We start from the raw sequence: 12,239 nt of genomic DNA, 5'->3' as shown, positions 1-12,239 counted from the left end.
GCATCAGACCATGAGTGCGGGGGGTCTTCGTTTTGTAATACATAGTTAAACACCTTACATAAATTAGGAGCCAATTCATTCACAAATACCTTATAAAATTCCCCGGGGAATCCATCTACGCCAGGTGATTTATTATTTTTTAATTTTGCAATAATCTCTCTTATTTCTTCTTCTGTGATAGGGGATATCATTTCCTTTGCTTCTTCTTCTGTTAATTTATTTAATTCAATTGGTCGCAGAAAACTTTTAACTTTTTCTTCCTTATTTATTAATTTCTGGCCATCATATAATTTTTTATAATAATCTTCAAAGGCATTAACTATATAATTTGGTTGTGTTAGCATTATTAACGTATCCGGGTGTTTAATTTTTGGAACTACCCTGCTTTAGCCTGTGTAGTAATTTGGAAATGTGATATTTCAAAAGAATTATTATTTTTGGTTTTCATTTAAGAGTTAAGCAACGAAATGTTTATTTCATAGTTAATGTTCCTATGCAATTAGGTGTACTTAAAAAAAAAAAAGAAGTCCTGCGTGACTTACGTTAATATACGCATTTGCACTACAGTGATGTGAAGTGAAATAAATCCTGCTGCGTGGTTGAATCAGCATAACGTCTCCAGTCTATTCCTTGCTCGAGGGACAAGTTATTACATAATGGCGACGAGGATTAAAGTTTTGGAGTCACTTCGCGGAGTTGATGAGGAAACTGGATTGTTTTCGTTGTTTGTTCACACAAAGTAATCGTCGTCCAGGCTTTAACAGCTATGGCTCTCGCGGTTGGGACACTCACTCCTTTCGACAGTAAGCTGCAGTCATGGGAGGAATATTGCGAGGTACTGTCTCATTTTTTTGATGCAAATGAGATTGAAGATGCTGCAAAGAAACGGGCTATTCTACTTAGTTCGGTTGGGAGTCAGACATATAGTTTGATGAGAAATTTGCTGAGCCCCGACAAACCTGGGGATAAAAGTTTCAGTGAGTTAGTGGAATTGTTGAAAAACCACTATAATCCCAAACCGAGTGAGATTGTGCAGCGATTTAAGTTTAATTCTCGGAATAGACAGCCTAATGAGACTGTGGCAGATTATGTCGCGGTGCTTCGTGAACTCGCTCAACATTGCAATTACGGAGACAAGTTGAAAGAAATGCTTCGTGACAGACTTGTGTGTGGAATTGAGGCCGATGGAATACAGCGTCGGTTGTTGGCGGAACCTGAGCTGACTTTTGAAAAAGCGTTACAGCTGGCGCAAGCGATAGAGACTGCAAATAAAGACGCGTTGGATTTACAGTTACAGAACAAGGCGTCCGCGGACGTGCACGCTAAACAGTCAACGCAGGCGGTGCTCAAGTTTGAAACAAGAAGCAAAGAGACGCATAAAGAGCCACGCCCATACTGCTACAGATGCGGTGGTGATCACAAACAGCATGACTGTCGTTTTCTGCAAGAGCAGTGCCACAAGTGTGGTAAGAAAGGGCACATTAGGAAAATGTGTAGAGTTGGTTTGCCCTCCACCAAGTTTAAGCCTAAAGGGGGAGGAGGGAAATTATACAAGCAACGGCAGTCTAGCACACAGAAACATGGATCAGCTCATCACATTAGTGACACACCGGAAACCAGTGCCGCTGACCCGCAGGAAGTTTTCACTATGTACAGTGTGGTGGAAACTAAAATTCCAAAAGTTTCTCCGATCACCTTGCTTTTAAAAGTGAATGACACTGAGGTAAATTTTGAAGTGGACACGGGCTGCAGTGTCACTATTATGTCGAACGCAGAATATGTTAAGTTGTGGAAGGTGGGTCAAGTCCCTGATTTGAAAGATTGTTCTCTTAACCTGAAAACATATACTGGTGAGTCAGTAAAGATACTGGGCGCTACTGATGTGATCGTTCGACATGGAATTCAGGTGAAAGAACTTCCTATGGTGGTGGTGTCCTCCGAAGGACCAAATCTTCTGGGACGTGGATGGATTAAAGAGTTAGACATATGCTGGAGTGCAGTGAATCAAGTAAACACAGAAACTATGACTCTTCAGGAGGTGTTGACCAGACATGAAGCTGTGTTTAAAGAGGGCTTAGGGACCTGGACAGGGCCCCCAGCGAAAATTCATGTTGACAAGGATGCAGTACCAAGGTACTATAAGCCCAGGCCGGTACCTTATGCATTGAAAAAAAAAGTGGAAGTGGAGTTAGAACGGTTACTCAATGACAAAATTTTGGAACCTGTCAAATTTTCAGAGTGGGCGGCACCAATTGTACCTGTCCTTAAACCAGATAATTCAGTGAGGATCTGTGGAGATTACAAGCTTACCGTTAATCAGGCATCCAAACTGGAACAGTACCCCATTCCCAAACTGGAGGACCTGTTGTAAAAGTTAGCAGGAGGTGAAAAGTACAGTAAGCTTGATCTCAGTCATGCTTATCAGCAAGTGATCTTGGATGAGGACTCTAAGAGATATGTAACGCTGAACACTCACAAGGGATTGTTCACGGTCAATAGACTGCCTTTTGGTGTGGCTTCCAGTCCTGCCATTTTTCAACGAATCATGGAGGGCTTACTACAGGGTATTCCTGGGGTAGCGATATACCTAGATGACATTCTCATAACAGGCCGAAATGATCAGGAACATCTGCACACGCTCAGTGAGGTTCTGAAGCGGCTTATGGATGGCGGATTGAGGCTAAAAAGAGAAAAGTGTGCATTTATGCAGCGAGAGGCAGACTTTTTGGGCCACCGAGTGGACTCTACAGGTCTTCGGCCACTTTTGAACAAGGTGGAAGCTCTTCAAAAAGCACCAGCTCCCCGAAATGTGACCGAATTGAAGGCATATTTGGGGTTGCTCAATTATTACCACAGGTTCCTGCCAAATTTGTCAACCTTGCTGGCCCCCTTACATAATCTCTTGAGAAAAAGTGTGAAATGGCATTGGAGTAGTGAACAGCGCGAGGCGTTTGAGAAATCCAAACAGCTCATTCAGTCTCCTGAGGTGCTGGTTCATTATGATACTCAAAAAGACCTCATCTTGGCCTGTGATGCGTCTCCTTATGGGGTGGGGGCTGTTTTGTCACATCGAATGGAAGATGGCCAAGAGAGACCCATCAGTTTCATGTCTAGAACTCTCACTCCATCAGAACGCAATTATTCACAGCTTGACAAAGAGGGGCTCGCTGTTATTTTTGGAATTCAGCGTTTCCACAAATATCTGTTTGGAAGAAAGTTCACAATTTGCACAGATCACAAACCGCTGATATCCCTCTTGAGTGAAATGAAAGCTGTTCCACAATTTGTGTCACCGCGAATTCAGAGGTGGGCAGTTATGATGCAGGCTTATGAATATACTATTGTTTATAAGCCTGGGAAGGAGCACTCTAACGCTGATGCCTTGAGTAGGTGTCCTGTTCCCGATGTTTCTCCAGAAGCCTGTTCAGAGGACCGAATATTAATGATGGAAGACATTCCATTGGTATCAGCCAAGAATGTTTGCACCTGGACTGGTAAGGATCCCATTCTGGCTCGCGTACGACAGGTGGTGCTGTCGGGGGGGGCTTATCAAATGGACAGCCCTGAATTTAAACCTTATGCAGCCAGACAAACAGAACTGAGTGTACAGGATGGCTGCATCTTGTGGGGTGCCCGAGTCATCATACCTCCACAGGGTCGCAAAGATGTCTTACAGCAATTGCATCAATGTCATCCTGGTATCTCTCGCATGAAAGCGCTGGCGAGGAGTTATTTCTGGTGGCCGAAGTTAGATGATGACATTGAGGCTTTGGCAAAAAGTTGTTTAACATGTCAGGAACACAGAAAAGCTCCCGCCACTGCACCACTTCATCCATGGGAGTGGCCAGAGAAACCGTGGGAAAGGATACACATAGATTATGCAGGTCCATTCCTTGGTCACATGTTTTTGATTCTCATTGATGCTCACTCGAAGTGGATGGATGTATATCCTGTTTCCACTACTTCATCTGGAACTACGATTGATTGCCTAAGAAAGAGTTTCAGCAATCATGGACTGCCAGAAATGTTAGTTTCTGACAATGCTGCCTACTTTGTGTGTACTGAGTTCAAGGACTTCATGAATAAAAATGGCATCAAACATGTCACTTCTGCCCCTTTTCACGCTTCATCCAACGGCTTGGCTGAACGAGCCGTTCAAACATTCAAAACTATGATGAAAAAGGCAGGGGAGGGCAGTGTTGCAACCAAAGTGGCGCGTGTACTGTTCAGCTACAGGATCACCCCACAGTCCACTACAGGGTTGAGTCCTGCAGAAATGCTGTTGGGACGTAAACTGCGTTCCACTCTTGATTTATTGCATCCAGACTTGCAACAGAAGGTGCGAGAAAAACAAATCAAACAAAAGCAGTATCATGACAACAATTGGCAAAGAAGATGTTTTCAGGTTGGTGATACAGTTTTGACACGGAACTTTAGTTATGGTCCCAAGTGGATTCCGGGGTTCATTACCAAAGTGACCGGCCCTCTCTCGTACCAGGTCATGCTTGGAGATGGCAAAACAGTACGTAGACATGTGGATCAAATCCTCTCTCAGGATGTGGGGAGTTCAGAGTCAAGAGAGAATGTGTCTGGGGATGTTTCCTTGGACACATCAGTGTGTAGTGGAACTGCCACTGTTGGTGGAGACACTGTGACAGAGCCCGTGATTTTGGGCTCTCAGAACCAACCAGAGACTGTTGAAAGGCATAGTCCAATCACAGAGGTCCGTAGGTCCCAAAGGACTGTTAAAAGGCCCAAACACTTAGAAGACTTTGTGTTGTAAAAAGAAAAAGAAAAAGGAGGTTGTAAGGGGAAGGGTTATATATATATATATATAATAAAATATGGATGATGTTGTTATCTTTAAAGGGGGGAAAGAATGTAGTAATTTGGAAATGTGATATTTCAAAAGAATTATTATTTTTGGTTTTCATTTAAGAGTTAAGCAACAAAATGTTTATTTCATAGTTAATGTTCCTATGCAATTAGGTGTACTTAAAAAAAAAAAAGAAGTCCTGCGTGACTTACGTTAATATACGCATTTGCACTACAGTGATGTGAAGTGAAATAAATCCTGCTGCATGGTTGAATCAGCATAACGTCTCCAGTCTATTCCTTGCTCGAGGGACAAGTTATTACAGCCTGGATGCCAGCCGAACTTAGCCCCGCCCACAATATTTTTAGGTCGGGAAGTTCGGTCTGGACTCGATCCGTAGAGGAGTAATTATGCCCGAACAGAAACTGTTCGGACCAATCACATTGTCAGGGCGATGATTGACAGATTATCACCAGAAACTTAATCAGCCACGTCATCAAAGAGCGCTTGGGGAGTTTGATTGACAAGCGATCTAACCAATCAGAACGCCGCATCCGCCATTTTGTCCTACAAAGCAGTCAGGAGTTAGAAGATTAACCTTGGTGGAGTTAAACTTGAAAAATTGTGCATATTGACGTCTTTCCGTGTTTGAAACAACATTCATTCTCATGTTCATTCATGTTTATTTGATGCTATAAATGGACTAGTAGGAAGAGATGATCGGTTAACGAGCCTCTTGAGCTGAGGCGCTACAGCAATCTGTCACAATCATGGTCACAACATATTAAAGAGCCACAAAACGGTTTTTATTGTTTGAATTTTTTTAATAACTACACAGTTTGAAAGCTGGGACTTTGTTTAATATCATAAGTAACCTGCTCTGTCTCATCTGTCGATGTGTTGTCAGTTTCCTCTTTGCTCCGCGATGTATTTTCCACTCTGTGTGGCGTGATAGCGCCACGGCTTGTCGGACAAAGCAACAGTAACAAAGGGGGGCGGGTCTTTGCGAAAGGTCAATTAGTTTACAACAATGATGGCTGTTGTTGAAGAACTGAGATGTGTAGATTCCGCCATCGCGTCCGTTATAGAAGATTTCGACAGCGCATTAATTTTAAAAGAGGAACAGAGGACCGCGATCAAGGCATTTGTCGATGGGAAAGATGTCTTTGCCGTCCTTCCTATGGGATTTGGCAAAAGTTTGATTTATCAGCTGGCCCCGATGGTCGCTAAGAAGAGTTCTGTTGACAACTATGCGTCGCTCAACATAGAGAACGTATTATGATAACATTCTGAAAACATTTAGCAAATAATAATAACATTAAAAGCATGTTCTCAGAATGTTATCCTAAGAACGTTTTTGCTCAACATTACGAGAACATCAGTCAAGTACAAATAACGTGATAAAGACGTTTCAAGAACGTTGTTATGAGAACGTTTTCGCTCAACATTACGAGAACATCAGTCAAGTACAAATAACGTGATAAAGACGTTTCAAGAACGTTGTTATGAGAACGTTTTCGCTCAACATTACGAGAACATCAGTCAAGTACAAATAACGTGATAAAGACGTTTCAAGAACGTTGTTATGAGAACGTTTTCGCTCAACATTACGAGAACATCAGTCAAGTACAAATAACGTGATAAAGACGTTTCAAGAACGTTGTTATGAGAACGTTTTCACTCAACATTACGAGAACATCAGTCAAGTACAAATAACATGGTAAGAACGTTCCAACAATGTTGTTCTAAGAATGTTTCCTCTCAACGTTATGAGAATGTATTTTAACTATGAAAACATTATAAGAATGTTCTTGAAACATTACTTTAAAAATGTTTTTTTCTAACATTTACAAAACTTTAACATAACGTTAGTGAAAGTTATGGAAACGTTCCCTGTTAGCTAGGTAAATACATCAAAGCGTTTTCCCTCCAGATAATGTCTCCATTTTTCCACCGCCCAAACCACTGCCAAACACTCCTTTTCAGATGTTGAGTAATTAAGTTCTGCTCCGTGAAGTGTTTGTGATGCATACGCAATTACTCTCTCTCCTTTAGGTGTTTGCTGGCAAAGGATGGCACCCAAGCCCACATCGCTGGCATCCATATGGACCTGGAACGGCTGATTGAGGTCTGGTTGGATTAAGACAGGTGGACTTTGAAGTAAGGTCTTGATGTTCTCAAAGCTGGCCTGACACTCTGGGGTCCATTGCCACTGGACATCTTTCTTTTTCAGATTGTTGAGGGGCGCTGTGATGTCTGCGAAGTGAGGTATGAATTTGTGATACCAGCCAGCCAAACCAAGAAAATGCTGGAGTGCCTTTAGGTCTCTGGGTGGAGGATACTGAACGACCGCTTTGGTTTTTTCAGCGTCGACCTCAACTCCCTTCTCGGAGACAATATGGCCTAGGAATTTCAACTGTCTTTTGAAGAAATGGCACTTCTTCATATTGAGAGTAAGATTGGCTTGGGTGAGTCTTTGAAATATCAGGTTTAGATGAGATGCGTGTTCTGGTAAGGATCGGGAGAAGACAATTATATCGTCAATATACACAAAACAAAATTGCCCCCTAAGCTCTGCCAACACCTTCTCCATCAGTCTTTGAAAGGTGGCTGCGGAGTTCCTGAGCCCAAACGGCATAGACCGGAATTGGTATAGCCCCTTGGTGGTAATGAAGGCTGTCTTGTCTTTGCTGCTCTCCTCCATCTCCACCTGCCAATATCCGGACTGGAGATCCAGGGTGCTGAACCACGCAGCTCCTTCCGTGGACTCCAGGATATCGTGTACAAGAGGCATGGGATAAGCATCTGGTATTGTCTTGCTGTTAAGTTTTCTGTAATCAACGCAAAATCTATATGTTCCATCTGGTTTAGGAACCAGGACGACAGGGGATGCCCAAGGAGAAAAAGAGGGCTCGATGATATGGTCCTTGAGCATCTGGTCCACGTGCTCTTCAATGATCTTCTTCTTAAAAAGGGAAACACGGTAAGCACATGATTTAATGGGTACTTCATCCGTCAAAATGATTTTGTGTTTTTCCACATCTGTCTTCCCCAGGATGTTGGAGGTAGCACGTGGCCAGGCAGCCATTAGCTTCAGCAGCTCCTCTTGGTTGTCTGAGTCCCAGCTTGGAGCATCTAGAGGCAGAGGGGAAATGAGTGGCATTTCCCAGGTTGGAGGTAAGGCGTAATATAGACTTACGATCAGACATGGTAGTTAACCCCGGATTAATTTGGGTGTGGTAGAAAGGGTAATATCTGTAACCTCCTTCTGTCTCCAGTCCATATCTATTATGAGCCAGCTCCAGAATGGCACCTGCAGCCCTCAAAAAGTCCAGTCCAGCCAACAGAGGAAATGCTAAGTGAGCATCTTTCATTATAAAGGTATTCAGTTGACATACCTTATTGTGCCACCTGTAGGTTATGTTCCTCTGGTCTACTGCTTGATGAACCTTGCCATCTGCCATTATGAACTTTTGGGGAGGGTCTATAGTTCAGTTAGTCACTGCCTCACCTCCTAACTGTCTCCAGAGGGTTTCCTGCATTAGTGTAAAGGTGCTTCCGGTGTAGAGCACCGCCTTCATTTCTCTGCCCTGCACCTCCACCGGCACCAATAGGAGGGATGTTGCTGCGTGTGGTTGGGCGATGGATAAGCCAGCCATGTGTTTGGAGGTATTTCTTTCAGATGGTCTCTTATCTGCCTTTTCTTTTGTATTTTGACTGCCAACCTTCTGCCAGTAGTCCTTTGCCCCTAAACAATCCTTCTCGACCTTTGAGCCCACTTTCACCAACTGTTCTACTGTTTTCACAGTCCCTCGTAGGCAACCAGCCACCCTTGGGTTGATGTTATTAAGGATGCGACTCACCACCTCGTCCTCGGAAATATCAGGTTTCCACTTTAAGCAGAGGGCCCGATAGTCATAGGCAAAGTCTCTTAGGCGTTGTTTCGGCTGCTGCACCATGGACCTCAGTTTGTCCTTGACCTCCGTGAGGTAATCCTCAGGTAGAAACGCAGCCATGAATGCCTTCTTAAAAGACCGCCAATCGGTTATCTTCCTCTTTTCTGCCTTCCACCAGCTCAAAGCCGGCCCACGCAACACCGTGCTCAGGGTTCCGATGAGCTCTGGACTGGGCAGTGGCCTGATTTCCAGGTAATTCTCGCACTGTTCGATGAAGGCGAGCACATCCGCCGTCTCACATGCATCACCAAAGGTGGGAAACTCCAGTCTGATTGGAGGCTGTGCACAGAAGGACGTGGCACTTTGAACAGCTGGAGGATTAAGCACAGTGGTTAGTGGGGTGTTGACGGGGGTACATCATATGTAAGTTTTAGATGTAGGTGTTTTAGTTCTGGCAGCAGGTATCGGGGTTCTAGGGGCAGTAAAAGAAGAAAAGGAGGTAGCTGGAGTGTATGCTCGTAGGTGGGACAGAGAAGGGGTACTTGTGAGTCTCAGCTTTTTCATGACTCTCCCATTTTGCTTCTCTCCGCAGAAAGCAGTCTGTAACGGCCCTCTCCAACTTCTCCAGACTCTTCTGGAAATATTCTTCCAGCTCCGCCAAGCTAGCGTCCACCAAAAATTGGCCTCTCTATTTAAAGCACTTTCAATAGACTGTTTAAAATCACATTCCCCAGACTGCACTTTTGTGTCAAGGGCCAATAAATCCACCTTTAACTTCTCAATATCTGCCTGCATTGTTTGTATGACATTAACATTGTACACACAGCTTAATGTTACATCATAATCATCATCACTTTGGTCATCAGGGTCAGAGATATACAAGGAACTTAACATAGATGTTAATTCTGCTGTAGGATTGCGTCGAGTTACAAATGGGCCTGCCATAAAATCTACCTCAGGTGTATCACCAGAGTTATCAGCATTACTCACAATATTTTCACCAATATCATTTGATGTCTGTACATTATCATTAATCATCCTCAGGAAAAAATATGAAAAAAAGACAGACAAAAATTTGTTTAAATCACCCAAGTGTATTATACAATTTAGAAAAATTCATGACCCACAATACAACCAGAAAAAATGTAAAAAAAAAAAAAAGGTGTATGCAAAAGTGAAAGTCCCAACTGTAGTATGTATGAAATTCAATCAGTCTCACCGGAGAATGTCCATGAATGAATGAATGAATGTCCGAGAGCAGATCCAACGTGATAACCGAAACTGTTAAAAATCCTCACTGGTAAGTAGTCCAAAGTCCCAAAAAAGACCCAGACAAAACTCCACAAGCGAGGCGGCAGTAAATTTCAACAAAAACAGTTCGGTAAGTATTCCACAAATGAGATAACGGAAGGGAGTGAACACAGACGCTACCAGACGCCGGTAAGCTGGCTACCTTTAAAGTTCCGTGTTATGGTCACGTGATCAGTAGGCCGCACGGGACGTGCGAAATCTCGCGAGAGCTCGTTCACATGGGGTCTCTCACACACACACACACCGGAGCAATGGAACAGAGCACGAGGTGACAATTAAAATAAATGACCAACCACAAATTCTTGTTAATCATACACGAGTATAAATATCACCCCTTATGTGGCAATGCTACAACCCATACAGAGTTTTGTGATGATATGCTAATGCGTTCAGAAAATACAGCATTTTAGCACAAAATTCAAAATGGCCGACGGCCAAAATGGCTGATATGGTAATAATGATTATCATTCAACTCGGAATGATGCCCTGAATATGACGTGACCACATTTATGATTTTTGGACAAACCATTTAGAAGTTATTAGCCAAAATAGCCATTTTTTGTATCTCTGAACCAGTAGATGGCACTGTATGTTGCCTCAAGTCATGCTTGTGATGACACATACAAAGTTTGGTCAGAATACGATAAATCGTTTTGGAGATATAGCCTCAAGTCTGATTTTGCGAGCTTTTGGTCGAATTTATTTGTGCCCTATTCGAGAACGGATCGATCTATCAAAAAGCTTTTGAGAACATTTTGCAGTCATGGTCTGAAGATGATCTGTTTCAATTGGGCTGGTTCATGATAATCAGAGCAACGGCCTAAGAGGAGTTCGAAAAAGTAGGTTTTTCGGAAAAATCAAAATGGCGGGAAAATTTTTATGATGGAAAATGACGTCATAGGGTGCATTCGTCATGAGCCAAGGAATCAAAAGAATTTTGTTTCTAGCACCTTCGGTGCTTGGCCCCTAATAAAGAAAAAGAACGCCAATGGATACAATAGGTGCCTACGCACCTTCGGTGCTTGGCCCCTAATAATTAATAATAATAGGCAGACAAAGTCTCTTGGAAATGAAGAGAACAGTCCACTGACAAGCTTTCTTTAGCCTTCTTTGAGGTTTGTGTTGTCCTGGTTCCACTGGCTAAACTGGGCTAAAAATTTAAATGACCGACGATTATATGACCGGGAATCAAATAACCTGCTCTTCAGAGATGAGTCGGTTTAAGTCTGTACTTCTGACAGCCTGAGCTGTCCTGTCAAAGTCCTCTGGCTTCATTGCATGGAAGACTCACTTGCGATTGATTAGTTAATGATATAAACTATAATATAATCTCAGACTTCATAAAAATCATGTAAACTTTATATTATTTGTTATAAAATCTCAGTTTTCATAGATAACTAACATTGTCATTAGCTTTTAATAGCCTGACAAATACAACCAAAAACAACTGTTCAGACTTACATGTGAAAGGTAATTCCCCGATATGTGGTTTGGATTGTGCGACGGTTTGTAAAATCTCAAAACAGTCAGGCATCTTTTCTTCAGTCCACTTCTGAGAGTTAAGGCAGTTCCCCCTACAAATATGGTGGCGCCGTTGACGTGCGATCCAGCAGCCAATAGGGCGTCTATGTGTTTATTATGTCTGTGCCTGCATCTTTGGAAAATTGATTTATGATGCATTTCAAATATGATGTTGAAATCCTTGTGGGAATTCCAGTAGTAGTCTATTAAAATTAACATATCATGTAATGGACAACAGCCTTTTAAGTAGCATATAACATTTTAAAAGTAGAAACAAGTAACATTAAAGCTGCAAGCAGTGATGAAAGGGCCCTCGCACCCGGGCTCACTGCCACCCATTGGCCTTAGGAAAACAGTGAACAGTGGGCGACATGCATGTAAGCGAGTGAATACAAGAGAATTATGCCAAAGTCATTTCGAAATGCCACACTTCCTGTGGCCAACAGGTGGCGCTTTGACCGTCACTGAATATTGCCATGTTGATGTCTTCAGGCAAGGACTATCATCGAACATGTGAAGTTTGAAACAGATCGGACATTGTATGCCTGGGTTACAACAACTTCCTGTTTCTTTCGTGGCGCTATGGCTAACTGAATATTGTCATATAGATGTCTTTAGGCCAGGACTCTTATCACACATGTGAAGTTTGGGGCAGATCAGACATTGTATGCTTGAGTTACAACAGCTTCATCATT

At 42.8% G+C, this 12,239-nt stretch overlaps 1 pseudogene; it reads left to right on the top strand.

Moving 5' to 3' along the window:
• The first annotated feature begins 692 nt into the window (after positions 1–692).
• On the top strand, positions 693–5,130 carry LOC125258235 (annotated as a pseudogene).
• The last annotated feature ends 7,109 nt before the right edge of the window (positions 5,131–12,239 follow it).

The sequence above is a fragment of the Megalobrama amblycephala genome, linkage group LG22, assembly GCF_018812025.1.
Source record: "Megalobrama amblycephala isolate DHTTF-2021 linkage group LG22, ASM1881202v1, whole genome shotgun sequence".
NCBI classification, from domain to species: Eukaryota; Metazoa; Chordata; class Actinopteri; order Cypriniformes; family Xenocyprididae; genus Megalobrama; species Megalobrama amblycephala.
Note: the sequence above shows the minus strand (reverse complement) of the source record. Positions and strands in the feature narration are given on the sequence as shown.